The sequence below is a fragment of the Pongo pygmaeus genome, chromosome 9 (assembly GCF_028885625.2).
Source record: "Pongo pygmaeus isolate AG05252 chromosome 9, NHGRI_mPonPyg2-v2.0_pri, whole genome shotgun sequence".
Taxonomy (NCBI): Eukaryota; Metazoa; Chordata; class Mammalia; order Primates; family Hominidae; genus Pongo; species Pongo pygmaeus.
The window spans coordinates 46,689,565-46,715,423 of NC_072382.2; the positions used below are offsets into that span (position 1 = coordinate 46,689,565).

At 38.6% G+C, this 25,859-nt stretch overlaps 1 protein-coding gene across 2 annotated transcripts in view; it reads right to left on the bottom strand.

The window, feature by feature from the left end:
* LOC129008432 (protein kinase C-binding protein NELL1) overlaps positions 1-25,859 on the bottom strand; it is a 931,522-nt gene that overhangs the window by 789,418 nt on the left and 116,245 nt on the right. The window lies entirely within an intron of this gene.

The following is a 25,859-nucleotide window of genomic DNA, read 5'->3' on the forward strand; positions in this document are numbered from 1 at the left end:
GCATAAGAATAATACAATGGACTTTGCGGACTTGGGGAGACAAGTAAGAGGGGGTGAGGGATAAAAGACTGCAAATATGGTGCCGTGTATATTGCTCAGGTAATGGGTGCACCAAAATCTCACAAATCACCAATAAAGAACTTACTTATGTAACCAAATACCACCTGTACCCCAATAACTTATGGAAAAATAAAAATAAATAAAATAAATGAAAAATATTTTAAAGCTCAGTTAACAAACAGGCAAAAGACCTGAGTAGACATTTCTCAAATTTGCATACAAATGGCTAACAGATACATGAAAAAAAAAAAAAAAAAGCTTGACATCACTAATCATCAAGGAAATACAAATTAAAACTACAATGAGATACAATGGATACTCTGAAAAAATTAAAAGATAGCAAGCGCTGGCAAGGATGTGGAGAAAAAGGAATCCTCACACACTGCTGGTGGGAATGCAAATTAGTACAGCCATCATGGAAAACAGTATGGAGGTTCCTCAGAAAACTAAAAATAGAACTACCATATGATCCAGCAATCCCACTACTGAGTACATATATGAAGGAAATGAAATCAATATGTCAAAGAGATATCTGCACTCCCATGTTATTGCAGCATTATTCGCAATAACCAAGATATGGAATCAATGTAAATGTCCATCAATGAATAAATGTGTTTAAAACATGTGGTATATATACACAATGAAATACTATTCAACCATAAAAAAAAGAATAAAATTCTGTCATTTGTGGCAACTTAGATGAACCTGAAAGACATTAAGTGAAATAAGCCTGGTAGACAGAGACAAATACAGCATGATCTCACTTACATGTAGGATCTAAAAAGCTGTTCACAGAGAAGTAGAGAGTAGAAGAGTGGTTACCAGATTATGGGAAAAGGAGGAAGCAAGGAGAGAGGGAAAGAGATTGGTCAACTTTTACAAAGCTACAATTAGATACGAAGAACAAGTTCTGGTGTTCTATTTTATAGTTGGATAACTAAGCTTAACAATAATGTAGTGTATATTTCAAAATAGCTAGAAGAGGTTTTTGAATGTTCTCATCACAAAGAAATTATAAATGTTTAAGATGATTGATATGCTAATCACCCTGGTTTGATAATTACATAAAGTATACATATATCGAAACATCACATTGTACCCCATAAATATGTACAATTATGTGCCAACCATACTTTTTTATAAAGAATTTTAAAAATATTTGTTGATTCAGTTAGAATAATAATAAAACTACTTAAACAAAAACACTTCACCAACACCCAAACCCCTATTCACTGGTAAAAATCTTCAAGTGCCCTTCCAATCTTATTTCAAATCCTTCAGGAGGAGGTGAAGCAAGATGCCTAAATAGGAGCCTACAACAATTATCTTCCTGCAGTAACACCAAATTTAACAACTATCTACACACACACAAAAAAAGCATCTTTATAAGAACCCAAAATCAGGTGACCAATCACAGTACCTGGTTTTAACTTCATATCACTGAAAGAGGCACTGAAGAAGGTAGGAAAGACAGTCTTGAATTGCTGACCCCATCCCTCCCTCAGTCCCCAGCAGCAGCCACATAACAAAAAGAATCTGTGCACTCAGGGGAGAGGGAGTACAATGATTGTGGGACTTTGCATTGGAACTCAGTGCTGCCAATGGGCAGAATTCAACCAATGCCCACACTAAGAGCATTTAGTCAAGCTCTAGCTAGAAGGGAATCCCCGATCCCAGTGGTCAGAATCTGAGTTTCAGCAAGCCTCACCACCGTGGGTTAAAGTCTCTGGGTTCCTAAATAAACATGAAAGGCAGTCTAGGCCACAAGGACTGCAACTCATAGGCAAGTCCTAATACTGTGCTGCACTCAGAGCCAGCTAACTTGGGGGCCACGTGACCTAGTTAGACACCAGCTGGTGTGGCCAAGGGAGTGCTTGCACCAGCCCTCACCCAACCCCAGGCAGTGCAGCTCACAGCTCCAAGAAAGACTGCTTCCTTCTGCTTCGGGAGAGGAAATGGAAGAGTAAAGACGACTTTGTCTTGCAACTTGGATACCAGCTCAGTCACAGTAGGATAGGACACCAGGCAGAGTCCTGAGGCCCCCATTCCAGGCCCTAGCTCGCAGATGACATTTCTAGATATACCTTGGGCCAGAGGGGAACCTGCTGACTTGAAATAAAGGACCGAATCCAGGCAGTATTCATCATCTGCTGACTAAAGAGCCCACGGACTCTGGATGAGCCTTGAATGAGACTCTGAGACATGCTGGCTTCAGGCATGACCCAGCACATTCACAGCTATGAGGAGAGACTCCTACTACTTGAGAAAAGCAGAGGAAAGAGTAAAAAGGATTTTGTCTTACAGCTTAGGTACCAGCTTGGCCACAGTGGGATAGGGCACCAAGCAGGCTATTGGGGTCCCCAATTCCAGGCTGTGGCTCTTAGATGGCATTTCTGGAACTAAGCTGGGCCAGAGAGAAGCCCATTTCCCTGAAGGATGAGTCCCAGGCCAGACAGCATTCACCACAAGCTGACTGAAGAGCCTTTGGGCCTTAAGGGAACATCAGTGGTAGCCTGGCACTACTTCCCATGGGCCTGTGGTGGTGGTGGACAGAGGAAAAGATTCCTCCACCTGGGAAAAGGGGAAGGAAAACTGGGACGATTCTTTGTCTTACATTATGGGTGCCAGCTCAGTCACAGGTAGATAATGCACCAGGTAGATTTCTAAGGTTTCTGACTCCAGGCCCTGGCTCCCAGATGGAATCTCTGGACCCACCCAGGGCCCGGGAGAACTTGCTGCACAGAAGGGAAGAACACAAACCTGGCTGGCTGCACCACCTGCTGATTGCAGAACCCTAGGGCCTTCAGCAAACATAGGCAGCAGACAGGTAATGGTTATAGTAGGCCTTGGGCAAGACCCAGTGTTGTGCTGGCTTCATTCTGACTCAACATAGTCTCAGTGGTGGTGACCACAGGGTGCTGTATCCCCCCACCCACAGCTCCAGACCACTCAGAACAGAGAGAGAGACTCTGTTTTTTGGGGGAGAAAATAAGGGAAGAGAACAAGTGTCTCAGCCTGGCAATCCAGAGAATTCTCCAGATCTCATCCAAAACCACCAAGGTGGTACCTCTATGAGTCTGCAAGAGCTAAAGCATTACTGGGTTTAGGGTGCCTCCTAATGCAGGTTCAGCTACAGTGAACAAAAACATAGATCACAACACCCAAGTCCCTTCAATCACAACACCCAAGTCCCTTCAAATACCGGGAAAGCCTTCACAAAAGGATAGGTACAATCAAGCCCAGACTGTGAAGACTACAATAAATACCTTCAATGCCCAGGAACTGATGAATAATCACAAGCATCAGGACCATCCATGAAAACATGACCCCAACAAAAAAAAAAACAAACCTAAATAATGCACCAAGGATCAAACCCAGAGTGATAGAGATATGTGACCTTACAGACAGAATTCAAAATAGTTGTTTTAAGGAAAGTCAAGGAAATTGAAGATAATGCAGAGAAGGAATTCAGAATCCTATCAGATTAATTTAACAAAGATTGAAATAAGAATCAAACAAATTCTGGAGTTGAAAAATTTAATTAACATACTGAAGAATGCATCAAAGTCTTTTAATAGCAGAATTGATCAAGGAGAAGAAACAATTAGTGAACTTGAAGACAGGGTATTTGAAAAGACAGAGCCAGAGGAGACAAAAAAATAAATAAATAAATAAAACAGTATGAAGCACACCTACAAGATCTAGAAAATAGCTTCAAAAGGGCAAATCTAAGAGTTATTGGCCTTAAAGGGGAGGTAAAGAGAAAGGTAGGGGGAGAAAGTTTACTCAAAGGGATAATAACAAGGAGCTTCCCAAATCTAGAGGAAGTTGTCAATATTCAAGTACAAGAAGGTTACAGAACACCAAGCAAATTTAACTGAAAGAAGACAACCTCAAGGCATTTAGTAATCAAACTCCCAAAGGTCAAGGATAAAGAAAGGATCCTAAAGGCAGCAAGAGAAAAGAAACAAACGTACAATGGAGCTCCAATACATCTGGCAGCAGACTTTTCAGTGGAAACCTTACTGGCCAGGAGACAGAAGTATGACATATTTAAAGTGTTGAAGAAAAAAATCTTTTATTCTAGAATAGTACATCTGGCAAACACACACACACACACAAATGCTTCACACATGAAGGAGAAATAATGACTTTCCCAGATAAACAAACACTGAGGGACTTCATAAGCACCAGAACTGTCCTATAAGAAATGCTAAAGGGAGTTCTTCAATCTGAAAAAAAAGGACATTAATAAGCAATAAGTAATCACTGAAGGTACAAAACTCCCTGGTATTAGTAAGTACACAAAAAAACACAAGATATTATAATACTGTAATTGTGGTGAGTAAATTACTTATAATTTAAGTAGAAAGACAAAAAGATGAACCAAGGAAAACTAATAACTATAACAACTTTTCAAAACAGAGACAGTATGATAAGATATAAATAAAACAAAACAAGATAAAAAGTGAGAGGATGAAGTTAAAGTGCAGTTTTTATTACTTTTCATTTGCTTGTTTGTTTATGCACTCGGTGTTAAGTTCTGATCAGCTTAAAATAATGGGTTGGCCGGGCACAGTGGCTCATGCCTGTAATCCCAGCACTTTGGGAGGCTGAGGCAGGCGGATCATGAGGTCAGGAGATCAAGACCATCCTGGCTAACACGGTGAAATGCCATCTCTACTAAAAATACAAAAAATTAGGTGGGCATGGTGGCGGGCACCTGTAGTCCCAGCTGCTCGGGAGGCATGAACCCAGGAGACGGAGCCCGCAGTGAGCTAAGATCTCACCACTGCACCCCAGCCTGGGTAACACAGCGAGACTCCATCTCAAAAAATAATAATAATTAAAATAAAATAATGGGTTATAAGATATTATTTGCAAATCTAAAAACACAGCAGATACACACAAAAAATTAAAAGCAAGAAATTAAAACATACCACCAGAGAAAACCACCTTCACTAAAAGGAAGACAGGAAAAAAAGAAAGATGAAAGAGAATAGCACAAAACAACTAGAAAATAAATAACAAAATGGCAGGACACAGTTAATGATGCTTATTTATCATTAACATTGAATGTGAATGGACTAAACTCTCTATTCAAAAGACATAAAGTGCCTGGCTGAGTTGTAAAAACAAAAACAAAAGCAAACAAAAACCGATAACCAACAATCTGTTGCCTATAAGAAACACACTTCACCTATAAAGACACACATAGACTGAAAATAAAGGAATGGAAAAAGATATTCCATGCCAATGGAAACCAAAAAAGAACAGAAGCAGCTATAGTTATATCAGATAAAATACATTTTAAGACAAAAACTATAAAAAAGACAAAGAAGTTTATTATATAATGATAAAGATTAAGCAAGAGAATATAACAATTGTAAATATACATGCACCCAACACTGGAACACCCAGATATGCAAAGCAAATATTATTAGAGCTAAAAACAAAGACAGATCTCAATAAAATAATAATTGAAGACTTGAACACTGTACTTTCAGACAGATCATTCAGATAGAAATCAGCAAAGAAAACATTGGACTTAGTCTGCACTGTAGACCAAATAGACCTAATAGATTTTTACAGAACATTTCATCCAAAGGCTGCAGAATACATATGCTTCTCCTCATCACATGGATAATTCTTAAGGGTAGACTGTATGATAGACAACAAAACAAGTCTTAAAACATTCAAAAAAGCTGAAATAATATCAAGTATCTTCTCTTCTCACAATGGAAAAAAATTAGAAATCAGTAACAAGAGGAATTATGGAAACTATACAAACACATGGAAATTAAACAATATGCTCCTAAATGACCAGTGGATCAACAGATTAAGAATAAAATTGCCTGTATTCCCAGCACTTTAGGAGGCTGAGACAGGTGCATCACTTGAGGTCAGGAGTTCAAGACCAGCCTGGCCAACATGGCGAAACCCCATCTCTATTAAAAATACAAAAATTAGCCAGGCGTAGTGGCACATGCCTGTAGTCTCAGCTACTTGGGAGGCTGAGGCAGGAGACTTGCTTGAACTCAGGAGGCAGAGGTTGCAGTGAGCTGAAACCGCACCACTGCACTCCAGCCTGGGTGACAGAGCAAGAATCCATCTCAAAAATGGATAAACAATTAAGAATAAAATTGAAAAAAATTTTTGAAACAAATGATAATGGACACACAACATACCAAAACCTACATGATACAGCAAAAGCAGTAGTAAAAAGGAAGTTTACAGCTATAAGCACCAATGTATTAGTAAGGGTTCTCTAGAGGGGCAGAACTAATGGAATATATATATATATATATATGTTTATTAAATATTAACTCACACAATCATAAGGTACCACAATAGGCCGTCTGCAGGCTAAGAAGCAAGGAGAGTCAGTCCAAGTTCCAAAGCTGAAGAAATTGGGAGTCCAATGTTCGAGGGCAGGAAGCATCCAGCACAAGAGAAAGATGTAGGCTGGGAGGCTAGGCCAGTCTCTCTTTTCACATTTTTCTGCCTGCTCATATTCTAGCCATGCTGGCAGCTGATTAGACTGTGCCCACCCAGATTAAGGGTGGGTCTGCCTTTGCCACCCCACTGACTCTAATGTTAATCTCCTTTGGCAACACCCTCATAGACACACCCAGGATCAATACTTTGAATCTTTCAATCCAATCAAGTTGACATTCGGTATTAACCATCAAAACCAATATCAAAAGAAAAAAATAGAAAAATTTCAAATAAACAACTTAATGATGCATCTTGAAGAACTAGAAAAGCAAGACTAAACCAAACTCAAAGTTAGTAGATGTAAAGAAATAATAAAGATCAGAGCAGAAACCAATGAAATTGAAATGAAGAAACAATACAAAAGATCAATGAAGGAAGAAGTTAGTTTTTGAAAGGATAAACAAAACTGACAAACCTTTAGCCAGATTAATTGAGAAAAAAGAGATAATAAATAAAATCAGAGATGAAATAGGAGACATTACAACTGGTACTACAGAAATTCAAAGGATCATTAGAAGCTGCTATATGCCAATAAATTTGAAAGCCTAGAAGAAATGGATAAATTCCTAGACAGATACAACCTCCAAGATTGAACCATGAAGAAACCCAAAATATGAACAGACCAATGATATGTAATGAGATATAAGCCGTTATGAAAAATCTTCTAGCAGAGAAAAGTCCAGGATCCAATGGCTTCACTGCTGAATTTTGCCAAACATTTAAAAAAGAACTAATACCAATCCTACTCAAACTATCCTGAAAAATAGAGGAGGGAATATTTCCAAACTCATTCTATCAGGCCAGTATTATCCTAATACTAAAACCAAAGACATGTCAAAAAAATAAAGAAAATTACAGGCCAATATCACTGATGAACATTGTTGCAAAAATCCTCAACAAAATACTAGCAAACTAAATTCAGCAATACATTAAAAAGATCATTCATCATGACCAAGTGAAATTTATCCCAGGTATGCACAGATGGTTCAGCATACACAAATCAACCAATGTGATACATCATATCAACAGAATGAAGGAAAAAATTACACAATCACTTCACTTGATGCTGAAAATAATTTGATCAAATTCAACATCCCTTCATGATAAAAACCCTCAAATAACTAGGGATAGAAGGAGCATCTATCTCAACACAATAAAAGCCATGTATGAAAGACCCATAGCTATCATTGCACTGAATGGGAAAAAACTGAAAGCTTTTGCTCCAGTATCTGGAACATGAGAAGGATGTTCACCTTCACCACTGTTAATCAACATAGTACTGTAAGTCCTAGCTACAGCAATTAGACAAGAGAAAGAAACAAACGATATACAATTTGGAAAGGAATAAGTCAAATTATCCTTGTTTACAGATGATATAATCTTATATTTGGAAAAACCTAAAGGATCCACAAAAAGATTAGAATTGATAAACAAATTCAGTAAACTTGTAGGATACAAAAAAAAAGTAGCATTTCTATACACCAACAATGAACGATCTGAAAAAGAAATCAAGAAAGTAATTTCATTTACATCAGATACAAAAAGAAAATACTTAGGAATTAACCAAAAAAGTGAAAGATCTGTATACAGAAAACTTGAAAACATTGATAAAAGAATGTGAAGAGGACACACACACACAAATGGAAAGACATTCCACATTCATGGATTGGAAGAATTAATATTGTTAAAATGTCCACACTACCCAAAGCAATCTACAAATTCAATGTAACTCCTATAAAAATACCAATGACTCTCTTCACAGAAATAGAAAAAAAAATCCTAAAATTTATATGGAATTACGAAAGACCCAGAATAGCCAAAGCTATACTGAGCAAAAAGAAAACTGGAGGAATCACATTACCTGACTTCAAATTATACTACAGAACTATAGTAACCCAAACAGCATGGCACTGGCATAAAAACAGACACAAAGACCAATGCAACAGAGTAGAGAACACAAGAACAAATTCATACATCTACAGGAAACTCATTTTCTATGAAGGTGCCAGGAACATGCATTTGGGAAAGAACGGACAGTCTCTTCAATAAACGGTGCTGGGAAAACTGGACCAGCAGATGCAGAAGAATGAAACTAGACCCCTATCTCTTGCCATATACAAGAATCAAACCAAAATGCATTAAAGACTTAAGCCTAAAACCTCAAACTATTAAACTACTAAAAGAAAACATTGGGGAAACTCTCTAGGGACATTAGACTGAGCAAAGATTTCTTGAGTACTACCCCACAAGCATAGGCGACCAAAGTAAAAACGGATAAATGGGATTACATAAAGTTAAAAAGCTTCTTTACAGAAAAGGGAAACAATCAACAAAGTGAAGAGACAACACACATAAAGGGAGAAAATATTTGCAAACTACCCATCTGACAAAGGATGAATAACCAGAATATGTAAGGAGCTCAAACAACTCTATGGGGAAAATATCTAATAATTTGATTTAAAAATGGGCAAAAGGTCTGAAAGGGCAAAATCTTCAGACGGGGCTTTGCATTCTGGCTCTGCCATTTTGTATCTGTATAACCTTGAGAGGGAGTCAAAATCTTCAGTGGCTACAGGGGCCAGGCAGCATCTTACATGACAGAAGTAGGCTAGAAGTCTAATGTTTTTTTAAAAAACAAGCTACCTTTTAAATCCCTTTAGTTTTCTTCTTTGAATAAAGAAATGAGTTCAAGAATTTCACTTTTCTCCTAACTTTACATTCATTAAAAAGGAAACCACACAGCAGCAATTGACACATGACCTTATGGTGGGAAGACAACTGAGAGAACTAGGGACTGTGGCAATCTGAAAAATACATACCTATTTTTGATGAGAAGGTGGAAAGCTGGATTTTTTAGACCAAATCACTTCAATTTTCAAATGTTGGAAACTAACTCACGGTTTGTTTGTTTTAATTGTGGAAGGATACTGTGGAAGCCATCACAACCAAGGAAAGCCCTTCTACAAGCCAACTATGGCCTGCAGTTTCAACATTTAGTCACAGCTTATTAACAAATCCAGACAGGATGCCTATCACTCTCAATATCATCAGCCCCATCTCTTTGCAGTTCCTGCCCTGCAGGCTGCGTTTTCCAGCCACGGGCACATCCTCATCGTTTCTCATTCCCACTCACCACCTACTTCCCCCACTTTTGTGCTGCACCCATCTTCTTAGAGATGAAGCTCTCCACCTCTCAGGAGAGGCTATTATTGGCTAGATAGCCTACAAAACAGGAGAAAATATTCACAAACTCTGCATCTAACAGAGGTCTAATATCCAGAATCTACAAGGAACTTAAATACATCAACAAGCAAAAAACAAATAATCCAATTAAAAAATGGACAAAGGACAGGAATAGACAATCCCAAAAGAAGACATACAAGCAGCCAACAAATGTATATTAAAAAAAAAAACTCAACATCACTAATAATCAGAGAAGTGAAAAATCAAAACCACAATGAAATACCATCTCATACCCTTCAGAATGCTTATTATTTTTTGAATGTCAAAAATTATAGATGCTGGTGAGACTGTGGAGAAAAGGACATGTTTATCTGCTGTTGGTGGGAATGTAAATTAGTTTAATCACTTTGGAAAGCATTTTGGAGATTTCTCAAAGAACTTAGAACTACCATTTGACCCAGCAATCCTACTACTATTCAAAGGAAAAGAATTCATTCTATTGAAAGGACACATACACTAATATGTTCATCAAAGTGCCATTCACAATAGCAAAGAAATGGAATCAACCTAGGTGCCCATCAATGGTGGATTGGATAAAGAAAATGTAGTACATATACACCATGGGATACTATGCAGTCATAGAAAAGAACAAAATCATGTCCTTGGCAGCACCATGAATACAGCTGGGGGCCATGATCCTAAGTGAATTAACACAAGAACAGAAAACCAAATATTGCATGTTCTTAAAGTGGGAACTAAACATTGAATACACATAGACATAAAGGTGAGCACAATAGACACTGGGGACTACTAGAAGGAAAAGGGAGAGAGGGGGACATGGGCTAAAAAAATTGCCTATTGGATAGTATGCTCACCACATGGGTGATGGGACCATCCGTATCCCAAAGTCATTCATATCTCCATATCCCTCAGCATCATGCAGTATACCAATGTAACAACTCTGTGCAGGTACCCCCTGAATCTAAAAATAATAGTAATAATACATACATACATACATACATACACACATACATACTTCTGGCTGTCTCCAGATGAACTGATAATGCTTCAAATGGTGAATTACCAATACACTCCTACCAAAGTATTATTATTATTTATAATCAAGTCAATCAATAGGAAGGGGGAAAGGAGAGCTAAAATGTCCTTTAGAAAAAAAGTGTGTGCATTTGCTCTAAAAAACGTAATTGTTATAGTTTTATAAATTATGAAATTTGGATTTCCAAGGAACACTATGGATGGATGGGTAGACTTCCTTTGCACATAGCCTGCACTTAATAAGTGACTGTTGTCCTGGAATAATATGGCCTTGTATAAATATCACACTTTGTCATGATATGCTCTCTCTTACACTGTGAAATCATCAAGGAAACTATTGCTGTCAGCATCTCCTCATTTAAAACCACTCCCTTTCATCACCCTCAACTAACAAAGTTTTAAATGCAATAGCTCTTGGTCTGTCCCCTAAACATACCAAACTGGCTCCTTCACAGAGTCTTTGTACTTACTGTCTCAGCTATCTGGGACACTCATCTTTCTGATTTTTTCATAGCTGCCTCTTTTTTAGATTGAGGACAAATGTCCTATCTTCATAAAGCTCTCTCCAGTTTCTCTTCTCTACTGACCTATCTCTCATCCCTCTGTTTTATTTTCTTCCATGACATTTATCATTAGGTTTAATTTTGTCCGTATTTATCATCTGACTCACCCCACTAGAATAAAAGCTCCCTGAGGACAGGCCCCTTACACACCTTCACTGCTGAAGAATCCACCAATGTTCCTAGCCCACAGGTAAGTGCCCAAAGCAGATTAGTATCTGATGAATAATGAATGAACTATAATTTGACAGAGAAGTAAACTGAGGTCCAGGGAGGACCTGTCTGGTCTCATGGATATTCATTGGCAAAGCAGAGCCTTGAGTCCAGGTCTTCTGACTCCTGGCCCAGCATCACTGTCATTGCACCACCCTCACCAATGTTCTGACAGCCTGAGGTGCCTTTCACCCAGAAATCAGCAAGTCAGGAGTTAAATCTATCTTTCATCAGCAACAAGATTCTGTCCACATTTCTCACCACAGAACCAAATGAATGAATGCATGTTACCCAGAAATGCAAGTATTTCACAACTAATTCCAAAGGATGTCAAAGAAGACAGTTTTTTTTTAATTCTCTAGGAGAATTCCATTGAACTTACATGATTTTATGCATAAATATTAATGAAATTGTGAATTTATACTAAAAAAGTAAAGGTTAATGGCTACATTAGCTGTTTTTTCATTTCTCAAACACTAGGCAATCCAAAATCTAATATGCACATATACAAGCATGAGCAATTTGCCCAAAGTATTATATTCTATTGCTATGATACTTCTTGGCTTCAATTAAGGTCAAAAGTCATCTGAACAGCTTCATTTCTTTGGACGAAGATTTAAATTTTACTTAATTAGTGTGTTCCAGAAAACATCCTCATTTTCTGGACATCAGATCCTTCCACTCATTTTCATTTCTGCCTGAAAATTACAACTTCCCAATGCACACCACAGCCTAACTGTCCATCCTCAAGTATACATCCTTTAAACGTTTCCTTGAAGCTATGTCTACACTGTGCTAGGCAAAAAGATAAAAATGATGGAATCTCAGAATCCAGATGTCTTGTCTCCTAGCATTTGGCAGCATCTCTAGATGGCCCATATTTTCAGCTTGTAACCATTTACTGGAAAATACATCCCATCTATTATTACTCCTTTCTACTTTTCTATATTTGTGGTAATTTATTCAACTGAAAACTTGGAAAAAGTAAATGCAAGGAATTGGCCATATGACACACACAGCACAATGATTAAAGAAAAAAGCTATTCACCACCCCATTCTATCTGCCCAGGGCACACTAACTTCCAGTAGCACAAGCCAGAACCCTGGGCATCACCCTTGACTCCTCCTTCTCTATCCCCTAATATAGAACTACATCCAGTCTACTTCAGAATTAACTTCTCTCAATTGGCACCACCATTATCTGAAATAGTCCAGGATTCTGTCCTCTTATCTAGGATCTTGATTCTAGAATACTGCAGCAACCTCCTGGTTTTTTTTGTTTTTGTTTTTGTTTTTTTTTGAGATGGAGTCTAGCTCTGTCACCAAGGCTGGAGTGCAGTGCCGCGATCTTGGCTCACTGCAAGCTCTGCCTCCCAGGTTCACGCCATTCTCCCGCCTCAGCCTCCCAAGTAGCTGGGACTACAGGTGCCCGCCACCACGCCCAGCTAATTTTTTTTGTATTTTTAGTAGAGACGGGGTTTCACCGTGTTAGCCAGGATGGTCTTGATCTCCTGACCTTGTGATCCACCCGCCTCAGCCTCCCAAAGTGCTGGGATTACAGGCGCGAGCCACCGCGCCCGGCCAGCAACCTCCTGTCTTTATGTCTCCAATTTTGCCCCCTCCATGCCATTCTCCACTAAGCAGCCAGTGTGGTCTTTCTAAAGTACCAACCTAATCATGCCACCAAACCTGCGCTTACATCCTTTCCATGGCTCCCAATGCCCTGGGCCTAAAGGCTAAACCATTATGCATTGCTTACAAACCTATTCACAATCTGGCCTCTTGCCTGCCTCCCCAGGTTTATTTCTTGACACACCTTGCCTCTTCCTTACCTATGCTTTCTCCACTCTCCAATAATAAATTTTTCTTCAGTTCTTTTAATGCACTGTGATCCCTCATCTCTCACCTCTTTGCTAGTGCTGCATTCAGAACCCTCTTCCATTCATCTTGGCTGATATCTGCTGATCCTTCTATTTAACATATTAAGCATAACTCTCGGTGGAAAGAATTTCTGACTCCTTTTGGTCAAGGTTGGGTGCCTTGCTCCCTGTATTCCTCCTATCAGGGCACTAACAATACTTGGCAGTGTTTCTTTGACTGTCTCCACTCCTGTATGTCTCACAATTGTAGCCCAGCATCTATGACCACATAGTATTTGATAGGTTTGCATTGTTATCTCCAGAATGATGCTGAAAAGACAGCTTACAGTCTACTTGGATCATAGTCCTAACTCTAAAGACTCTCTAATCATAGACACCCAATATTTGTTTGAAGTGTGGAGACTTGCTTGCATACTTCAAAAGCAGTATAGATAGATAGATGTTTTAGGGTAAGACTCCCATTTGCTCCCTTCCTTCCCAAATGAAGTAATTTAATAATTGAAAATATCTATTTTGTAATAATATAAGCCAATGTTGTATCCCATTGAGGAAAGAATTACCCAAGGAGAAAGTTACATGGCTTCAACAAACTATGTAACATACTTCTAGAATTTTCTCCCCTTTCCTCCTACCCTACATTCTGACATTCTTCAATCAATTTTATAAAAGTGCAAAATAATTTAAATATGAGCTTAAGTCATCTGTAATTAAGAAGGTAAACATGCTTTTTTAGGAATTACAGAATGCATTCCATTTGGGCAATTCATTGTTTTAGATTATCTATAACAATATCTTGATGTGAAAAGCTAATTACTATTTCAAATGGTGGGAAGGTCCCAACATCTACCTTCTTCCCTTATGAAGAATTTTAGGAAGAATTAGGAAATATCTAAAGCAGCCATGAGGACAGGAAGAAAAATGACATTTACTGAGAGCCTTGATATATGAGATGTATGAGGAACTGCTCTTGATTAATCCTCCCAATAACTCTATGATGTGGTAATCAATCAATACCTTCACTTTACCTAGGAGAACCCTGAGTCTGAGGTAAAATAAAGATAACTGCAAATGCTCAAACATCTAGCAATTGATAGATCCAGGAAATGAACCCAAGTCTACTTGGCATCACAGTAGAAAGTTCTTTCCACCATGAGAGCTCAGAAAACTGAAGAGTATCTTTTGAAAAACAAAAATTTTGTTTAAAAAAAAAAGGAGATGCCTTCTTAGGAAGCCAAAAATGTCTTCTTCATCTCCTCAGAGAAGGATTCCATGGGAAGCTTTTTCTTAGAACCCTAGCTTTCAGCTTCCCATCTAATTATGCTTCAAGTTAATTTTATCTATAATTTAGAAATAAAATTAAAAAACAGAAGATTTATCATTATGTCTTATAGAGTTACATATACTGGCAGAGTGTCCAATTAGATTTAATCTGCATTAATTAAGCTTTCCATTTTAACAAAGCTCTATATTAACACATTTGAATCCGAAAAAATAAACATTAAATCTGCAATGTCATTAAGATAGTTCAGCGAGACAGATTCATCTTTGTTGCTCTGCTAATGCACTCTATTGCTACTGTAAAAAATAATTTTATCACATTAGAAATATACATTGGAATTAATAACAGAGTACCCATTCCATTACATAAAAGAGCCTATTTCAATTACTACCTCAAGGTACATTTTTAATAGTCTTTATATTTCAGTTTTCTGTTTCATTTTATCTGCCCACTTAAGATATCCATGGGAACTCAATTGATTCAGTTACCTAGGGAGTTTCCAGATACTGCTTTGCCAAGAAGTTCACTCCTCATTTAAAGAAATACAAACTCTCAAGAGTTCTAACTCTGGCTACTGGGTTCCCACCAGGTGAGAGAGATGCCTGCCTTTGGCCAGAAGGGAACTCAGCCACTGAATGAAGTCTTCTAATTCAATAATGGCCGTGCCTGAGAGTAGCCGGAAGTCTAGCAGAAATTGGAAACAGTGACTTCCAAAACAGTAAATGAGGTTTCTCTGGTTGACAGCTTTGGAAAAGTCAGGGGCATGATTACTTCCTGTGGTGCTCATGATGACTAGGGAAGGTGATCAGATCCAGAATGCTGTTCCCCCGTTGTGCTTCATCAGCAAAGATGACTTTTAACTGGAAATTGAACACTACCAGAAGGTTTGGGTGATAGTCATTATTTTCCTTTAATCATTGAACTGGAGGTGGTGGGTGGGATGACTATTTTCTCATCTGGCCACTCCTCAGCACCCTGTCTCCCCTCAGCACCAAATTTCCATCTCGATAACATCATCATTATCAGTATCATCAGCATCATCATCATTATGGCTTTTTTATTGAGTTTCTTTTGTATGCCAAGCACTATGCTAGGTATCTTACAAATACTAATCCACAGAAAAATCAGCAGGTATTATCAATTCAGCCTCCAGACACCAAAACCTTTGCCCCCTTCACTATCCTGCAGAGCCTCCCATGTGTAGCACACCCAGGGCAATACCTGTGTCTGGTACAATGTATTCCACGTGAACCTTTGAAACTAGTCATGAAAATTCTGAGCAGCTCTAACTGGAGATGAAGAAGACAAATCCTTTTTTCATTTAAAAATGTATTTATTGAGTGCATACTATGTGCTTGAGATTATTACTTGGAGAAACCCCTATGTGAGGCCGTCTGTTACCTATGCTACTTCCATGTATTTGGGCACAGATGCAATAGGAAACACCCCAACAAATCAAGACAGAGACTGCCTAGTGTTTCCAATACCCATGTTCTCTCATCCTTGGCACAATGCTAGGCTGAATTTCCCAGTACTGGTCAATGAAATGGGATACATGACATTTTCAGCCTGATCCTTAAACATATCCAAGGAGACTATGAAAAAATGATAATTACAATACCTACAATGCTTACATAATTACAATAGGAGCCATTAACCTACTTCTCTCAGTGTCATGGATTGAGCAATTAATCAGTTAATCAATACACATAGAAGTTAAATAACAAAACTCAAAGGTGCTACATATAAAGTCATATGTTTGTATATATCTACACATTTTCAAAAACTACCGATTATTTTTAAATGTACCCCCCAAATCAAAAATATTGAGTATGTAAAAGATCACCAGGAAAAAAAAAATCTGCAAACTCAAAAATCTAAAAATCTGACAGCACATACTTTATGCCCTCAATTAACAATAAAACCAGAAATTACCCATTAAGTATTTTTAATTTAATCACTTTGGAATATTTAAACACTCCTTTAACCAGGGTTAAAGAGGAAGTCAAACTGAAATTAAGAATTATAGAAAAGTACAGAAAATAAAAACACCATATAGCAATATCAATGGGCTGTATTCAAAGTAATATTCACAAGAAAACATAAAATCATCAGTGATTTTACCAGTAAATAGAAAATACTGAAGACAAATGAACTAAACATTGAAGAAGCTAGTAAAAATATGAAAAAGATGATCCAGAATAAGATAAGAAGTAGGAATCAATGAACTTGAAATGAAAAACAGTCAACTTGATCAATAAAACTAAGAACTGTTTCATTTAAAAGATCAATAAGTTACATGATCCCATGATGAGCCTGGACAAGAAAAGAAGAAGAAAACACACATTTCACACATTAGAAATAAAAGGAGATAAAAATCATAAATATAAACATTTTATTAAGTAAAAGAGACTATAATGCCTAACTATTTGCCAAAAAAATCCCAATCTCAATGAAACATAGGATTTTCTTAAAAACATAAATTGATCCCAAGAAGAGCTCAAAAGTAATTAGATAGAAACCATTCCATACAAGAAGCGAAAAATGAACATTTCAATAATAAAAGATTTTCCAGTTTCCCCAAAACCAAATTATCAGCCTAAACATTTTTTGTACTTTTCAGCCCAAATATTTTCTATACAAAATATTTTCTGTCCTTTTCTAATTATATTTACATGTAATTACTTACATCTAATTACATTTGCATCTATTTTCAGGCTCATTCTATCAGAAACACTTGTAGAAAAGATATAATGTATATTTTTTAACTAGTCTAGAGCATAAAAAATTTCAAAAAGCCTTGAATTAACTCAAATACACAGAGTTTTCTATGTATTCAAATACACAAAAAAGTCTATGGCAACTCACTTATTAATGAATTAAAACATTTAAATGTTTAATAAGTTTAAAGTATTTAAAACAATGCCTATAATTCTTCAGTGCTTAAACTAATGTAGTTACTACTACTGCTTTTATTAATATTGCTATTGCTATCATTATTTAATGATACAAAAAATCCTAACTAAAGCATTAGTTAATGTAAGTTTATTCAAGGATTTCAGAAATAGCTCAACATTATGGATTCTATTAATGTAATTACTTATGTTAATAGATAAAAGGAGACAGACACAAAAGTATCTCAAAATGCACACTGAAAAGGTATTTAATAAAATATAACAGCTATTCTTTTTTAATCTTTCAGTAAAATAGGAATAAAATTAGATTTCCTTTACATGACGACTAGATAGATAAAAACAGATAGAAATAGAGATAGATATTAGAAAGTACTACCAGACAGTTTATTAAACAGAGGACCTTATTAAAGTTGGAAAGAAAAAAGGATTATCTGTTGCCCTCTTCCTGACTTTAATGAACACCTTTGATTTGTTCATATATTATTTATCACTATTATGGAGATTCTAGCCCATATTATAAAACAAGAAAAAGAAATAGCTAATATAAATATTGAAATTTAAGAAAGAAAAATTTTCAATATTTTCAAATTACAAAATTATATACCTAACAAGTCAAAGGGGATCATCTAAAAAAAATTAATGTTTGGCACATGGTATGCAATCAGCAAATGTTAGCTTAAAAAAGCTATTCAATATAGCTTAAAAATTAGCTAAAACTCAAAAGAAAGATATGAAAACCATATTAAAACATCAAAAGAAAGCAAGCTGCAGACCAATATCTCACTTATGGATATAGATACAAAAGTCCTCAACAATATACTGTCAAATCGAATCCACAAAAAAAAAAAGGATTATAGAACATAACCAAGTAGAATTTATCCCAGGAATGCAAGTTTGGTATAGCTTCTGAAAATCAGTTAGTATAATATACTACATCAATAGAATAAAAGATAAAAACTATGTTATCATCTCAGTAGATATAGAAATAGCATGTGAAGAAATTCAACACCCTTCATAATAGAAACACTAACCAAACTAGAAATAGAAAGAAACTTCTCCAATATGATAAAGAACACCTACAAATAGAAAAAAAAAAAAAAACCTCCAGATTGGTGAAGAATATCTGTGAAAATCCACAGCTAACATACTTCAAGGTGAAAACTGAAAGCTTTCCCTTTAAAATCAGAAACAATACAAAGATATCTGCTCACCATTTCTATTCAACATTGTACTGGAAGTTCTGGCCAGGGCAATTCAGTACAAAAATGAAAAAACAGGCAGCCAGGTAGGACAGGAAGAAATAAAACTATCTCTATTTGGAGATGACATAATCTTATATGGAAAAATTCTAAGGAATTCACTAGAAACTATTAGAACTAATCAATAAGCTTACCAAGGTTGCAGGATGCAAAGTAATACGCAAAAATTAATCTCCTTTCTATACAGTAGCAATGAGCAACTAAAAATTGAAATTAAGAAAATTATTCCATGTATGATAGCATAAAAAATACACCTAGGAATAAATTAACAAAAGCCATGAAAATCTTAGATTTTGAAAACCAAAAAAAAAAAAAAAAAATTGAAAGAAATGAAAGACGACCTGAGAAAGCAGAAAGACACCCCATGTTCATGAATCAAATTATTTGACATTGTTTTGATGGCAATACCTCCTCAGACTGACAACCTACAGATTCAATGAAATCTGTATCAAAATCTCAACTGACTTATTTGCGGAAACTGACAAGCCGGTCCTAAAATTCATATGAAAATCCAAGGGAACTAGAATAACCGAAACAATCTTGAAAAGAAGAACAAACTTGGAAGATTCATATTTCCCAATTTCCAAACTTACTACAAAACTGCAATAATCAAACAGCACTTCCATATGGATAAACATATAGATCAATGAAATAGAAGTAACGATGGTTGTGGCAGGCTGTCTGGAGCAGCCGCTACCATCACGCCAGGAGCAACAGGGAGGCGTGGCCAGGCCTGCAGGCTCTGTGGAGCCACTGGGAGCCGTGAAAAAGCAGGAGCCCCGCCCCTTCCAAGTTGGGGTAGAAGTTCCCCAAGCACAGATGCAGCTGCCCACTTGCAGCTACAGACCCAGGACTCCTGCTCCGTAGAGCAGGCAGGAGTGGCGCCCAAGTCATGGCTGTAGATCTAGACCTTCCACTCCACAGAGCAGGCAGGAGTCCTGCCCCGCTGGGCTCAGCTGCAGCTGCCCAAACTGTGGCTGCAGACCTAGGCCTCCTGTTTCACCAAGCAGGCAGGAGCCCCAACCCTTTCCTTCACAGCTGCAGCTGCAGCTGCAGCTGTGGGCCCAGGCATCCCTGCACTCTTGGAGACCTGGGAAGGACCCCACTGCACTGTAGGCTCAGAAATGCCTGCTCCCACTGCCTGGCTTCTCTCTGATATAAGCACCTGCTCCAATCTTTGAGCAAAGTCGGGGCCAAGTTCCGGCACTGTCACAGCCTAGCTGGGTGTGCACATGCTCAGGGCAGTGCTAACACACCAGCCCTCTGCCATCTTAGCCCTCTCTGGATTTTGGGCACAAATGAGCATAGGAGGGAAGCTGAGGTGGGGCTGAAGTCAGCTCAGCATTGGCCTGCAGGTATCTCTTGGCACCTGCAGTCTGGGCACCATGAATGTCAGCAGGAGGCAGAAAGGTTCCTAGGTGGAAGTGGGTGGGTCCCCAGTGAGGCTTCACCTTCAGGCCGGGGAGTGCCTGATGGCTGCCAGTTCCACAGACCGGAGTGGGAACTTGTAGTGCCTTTTCCAGGCCTATCCATGGCTGCCCATGGGCCAACTGACATGCACTTCCTCCCCTCTGAGGCCCATAGAAGCCCCAGGCTCAGCCAGAGCTGAGCAGACATCAGGACCAGCTGCAGAGAGGAGCTACCCAATCCAGGGCCTCCTCTCTGCTGAAACTCAAGCAGTCATCAGGATAACTAGCTGCAGAGAGAAGCCACCCACTCTAGGGTCTCCTCTCTGCTGAGAGCTGCAGAGACAACAGCAGGACCTGCCTGCAGAGAGGAGCTTCCCACTCCAGGGTCTCCTTTCTATTAGGAGCTGAACGCTTGTTGGGACACCCTGGCTGAGGAAAGGAGCTACTCCTGTGGAAGACTGAACTGCTCTATTGCTCAATAAAGCTTCTCTTCATCTTGCTCACTCTGCACTTGTCTGTGTACCTCATTCTTCCTGGTTGCAGGACAAGAACTTGGGACTCACTGAATGAGGCTAAAAAAGATGTAATACAAACAGGGCTGAAACATTCTCCTTGTTTGCCATGTTGGGGGCAAAGAGGAGAGAAGAGAAGAGCTGCAGCCCTTTGGGGAGCTCAGACCTGGGCTCCCCGAGCCAGGGCTGTGACTCCCTCTTTGGGGCCTTGCAGTTCCTGGTGTCTCCAAGCTTCCAGGTGCCACCGTGTTCCCCAGTGCTGGTGGAAGCTGCTTGCGGTGTACCTGGTCCAGCCACAACCTCACAGAGAGTCGGTAACCCTGCCGGTACCTGCAGCTGTCCACCCCGTGGCAGTAGCCGGCGTATCTGACTGTGCAGGGGCCAGACCACATGCTCACTCACACACCCCTTGCTGCTCCATGCCTGACTCCCATCTCCCTTGGAGGCATGACACCTAGGCCAGTACCATGTGCTGAGTGCAGCCTGTGGGTGGAGCCAAGTGGGTGGAGCAAGCCCAGTGGGCCCTAGCAAAACTCGGGCAAAGGCACCACCAGCCACAGGTTTCTGGTCAGAAAAGTGACACCCCAAAGATTCCATAACAGTAAGAGACCAGAAATAAGCCCTCACATTTATGGTCAATTGATCTTAAACAGGGTGCCAATACAATACACTGGAAGAAAAGCAGTCTTCAACAAATGGTAAAGAAACAATTGGATATTCATATGCAAAAGAATAAAATTGGACCCCTACCTCACATGATATATAAAAATTAACTCAAAATATGTCTAAGAGATAAATGTGAGAGCTAAGCCTATAAAACTTTTAGAAGAAAATAACTCAAAATATATCTAAGAGATAAATGTAAGAACTAAACCTATAAAACTTTTAGAAGAAAACATAAAAGTAAATCTTCATTACTTTGAATTAGGCAAAAATATGACATCAGAATCACAAAAAAATAAAAATAAAAAAAATTGGACATCATCAAATTTTAAAGCCTTTGTGCTTAAAGGACACCACCAAGAAAATGAAAAGATCACCCACAGAATGGGGGAAAAAACTGTAAATCATACCTCTGATAAGTGACTGCATCTAAAACATACATGATTATTACAAATCAATGATAGAAAGACAAAGAATCCAATTAAACATGGGCAAATTATCTGAATATACATTTCTCCAAAGATACACAAATGGTCAATAAGCTTATGAAAAGATAACATCATTTAGCCATCAAGCAAATGCAACTCAAAACCACAATGAGGTATCACTCTATACCCATTAGTCTACCATCAAAAAGAAAGATAATAACTAATGTTGACAAGGATGTGGAAAAATTGAAACCCTCAAACACTGCTTCGGGGAATGTAAAACAGTGTAGTCACTTTGGACAAGTCTGGCAGTTCCTCAAACAGTTAAACAGAGTTTCCGTCTGATCCAGCAATTCCAGTCCTAGTCATATACCCAAGGAAATAAAAACATGTCCACACAATAGCTTGTACATGAATGTTCATAGCAGCATTATTCATAATAGCCAAGAGTGGAAACAATTCAAATGTCCACCAACTGATAAATGGATATCTATAATGTATTATATCCAAACAATGTAACATTATTCTGCAATAAAAAGAAGTGAACTACTGACATAAGCTACACTATGAATGAACCTCGAAAGCATTATTCTAAGTTACAGAAGCCAGTCAAAAAAGGATACAGAGTGTATGATTTCACTTATATGAAATAACTAAAACAGGCAAATCTACACAGACAGAAAGTAGATTAGTGGTTGCCTAAGGCTTGGGAGCTTATGGGGAAATTGTGGGTGACAGCTAAAAGGTATGGGATTTCTTTTGAGGGTAATGAGCATTTCTAAAATTGATTGTGGTGATGAATGCACAATTCTGTGATTATACTAAAAGCTACTGAATAATAAAAATAAAAAATTATCTAGGAATCTAATAATGACCATCATCTCCCAATTGTTTCAAATACTTATTCAATTTATCTTCATCACTAGTAATACAATCAGAATCACATAAGGGAGAATCACAAAAAGAACCTGGGCATCTGACTTTTAAGCCAACAGTCTATCTACCACATACCTGGATCTTCTGCTACTGAATAAAGAAAAGCCCCAAATCCTTGGTCAACTTATATACCTGGTCAAATGTCCATGCCAAATTTCTACAGGATAATTTGCTCCTCTAGATACTGTTATCCTAGTAAATCATAAAAGTAACCTGAAAATTGTGAAAGATTCTCACTTATTGCAGAAGGGAATATTTGGCGAGGGGAGGAGGGTTATAATGAATAGACTAATTTCTAAATATATGCCATTATATATTCTTCTCTATTTTCTTGCATTCCAGGTCTCCTTAACTAGATCTTCTCTACTAGAGTAGAAACCAGGTTTTCTGTATTACCCACAGCCATTACAAATCCACAGTCTTTCATACCTTGCCCTGTCAGACTACACACACATGGAACAGGGCATCATAAAGTCCAGAGGGAGAAGGGATCTAGTATCTACTTCTCCATATTTATTTTGTTTAGCAGTCAAGATCTGAGGTTTGAGATTTTTCGCACTTGTCTTTCATGGTGCCTGCTTGGCTCTCTTGCAAGTGTACTTTCCTTCCTTTCATTTCTTTTTTTTTTTTTTTTTCTTTTTGAGACAGTCTCGCTCTTTCGCCTAGGCTGGAGTGCAGTGGCGCTATCTCGGCTCACGGCAAGCTCCACCTCCCGGGTTCATACCATTCTCCTGCCTCAGCCTCCCAAGTAGCTGGGACTACAGGCGCCCGCCACCATGACCGGCTAATTTTTTGTATTTTAAGTAGAGACGGGGTTTCACCGTATTAGCCAGGATGGTCTCAATCTCCTGACCTCGTGATATACCCACCTTGGCCTCCCAAAGTGCTGGGATTACAGGCGTGAGCCACCGCGCCTGGCCTCTAAAGCTTTTTAATAAACTTTCACTCCTGCTTTAAAACTTGCCTCGGTCTCTCCTTCTGCCTTATGCCCCTCAGATAAATTTTTCTTCTGAGGACACAAGAATTGAGGTTGCTGTAGACCCATATGGATTTGCCACCAGTAACATTTTGGTGGCATGTAACTTGGATACCCTCCACTGCCAACATACTTTGGTGCCTTGTGACTCAGATAATTTCTACTGCTAATATACTTTGGTGCTGTGTAACTCAGATATGTTCCCTAGTGGTAAGAGACCTCTATGCCTCACCTTCTTTGGCTAAAGGCATTCAACCCCTGTACACAGTTTTCTTCTCCCCCCTCCTTTTTTTTTTTTTTTTTTTTTTGAAATGGGGTTTCACTCTTGTTGCCCAGGCTGGTGTGCAATGGTGCAATCTTGGCTCACTACAACCTCAGCCTCCTGAGTTCAAGTGATTCTCCTGCCTCAGCCTCCCGAGTAGCTGGGATTACAGGCATGCACCACCACACCCGGGTAATTTTTGTATTTTTAGTGGAGACAGGGTTTCACCATGTTGGTCAGCTGGTCTTGAACTCCTGACCTCAGGTGATCCTCCCTTCTTGGCCTCCCAAAGTGCTGGGATAACAGGCATGAGCCACGGTGCCCAGCCTCTTCTCCCTTTCTCAAAAAAAAAAAAAAAATCTGAAGTTTTTCTATTACAATGAAAAATGATCAGATGATTCTCCTATCAATCATCCTCAGGCTCTATTAGAAACCTACTAGGGATATAAAAGAAGACAGCCTCACATGGCAACAAAAAAGTTTTTTTAAAACCATTCCTATTGAAAAAAAGTCCAAAAGAGAAACCCAGCAAATACAGTTTCGAAACACACTTAGACAAGGAGAATAAATGTATATGTGTCAAGGGACGGCCACTCACCATGCACAATCCTTTTTCTTCCTTACAGCAGCCCGGGAAAATAGATTATTACACACATTTTACAGACAAGTAAATTGAGGTTCCAAGACATTGAAGAGCTGGTGTCACAAAGCTAGAACTGGACCTCCAGCCTCCATCAGCCTGACTCTGAAACCTGTGCTCTTTCTAATATAATAGCAACTGTTTCACATGCTTCTCTTCTGCTTTGGGAAGCTCTCCTCTGCATTCATTGAGAAGTATCTCAAGATCTACCTCCTACTTTGGGCATTTGTATAATCCTCATACCAAAGAGGCATTCACACCCAACCCCACAAGGCCAATAGGGCAAGGTAGGGTTGTGAAGCTGAGACTTGCCTTGACACTCAATCCTTGGAAAATGCGAACCTATACCTTTTCTCCAGCATACAGAACACCTTTGAATGAACCCATATCTCTCACAGACATGTACATCACCTTGCTTTCTCTGGGCTGACCCAGAACAGCCAGATTGTAATGACAACACCCCCACAAAATGATCAGGGTCCATCACCACACTTTGAGGCTGAGAACAAACAACCATTAAAGACAGAAGTGTTGATCCTTACAACTGCCAAAAGTCTGCATAGAAAGAGCCTCTGTTCCAGCCAAACTGGTCTGTTCACTGCTCCCACTCCCAAAATTGCATTTCTCTATATTTCTTCACCTCTGGGACTGTGCACACTGTTCCTTCTGTTTGATATAACACCCTTCTTCCCTTACCCGCTAGAATTCTGCCTGTGCTTCAAGAGCACTCTCTCTGTGTGATCTTCCTCAACCACTAACCTAATGCATTTAATTCAGTGAACTTAACACATTTACGTAATTTTGAAATTAGCTCCATACTTCACTGTAACACCAATCTACTATTTCTTTATTATTGGCTCTTTTTTATTCTTCAGCTTTTTGTGTGGTTATGCCTTGTTTCCCTCATTGCCAAACTCCACCATACATGCTTAGAAGATTTTGTTCCTTTGATTTCTCCACAAAACCTTGCATGGCACCTAGAACAGAGTAGGTGCTTCATAAATATTTTCAGTGGACTAATACAGAGGAACCCAGTATTAAAAATTAAAATTGTTTAGGTTACCTAATGATTATTAATTTGAATTCAATGATAGAGTGATCTTTGTTAAACTTATAACCCATTGCCTAGG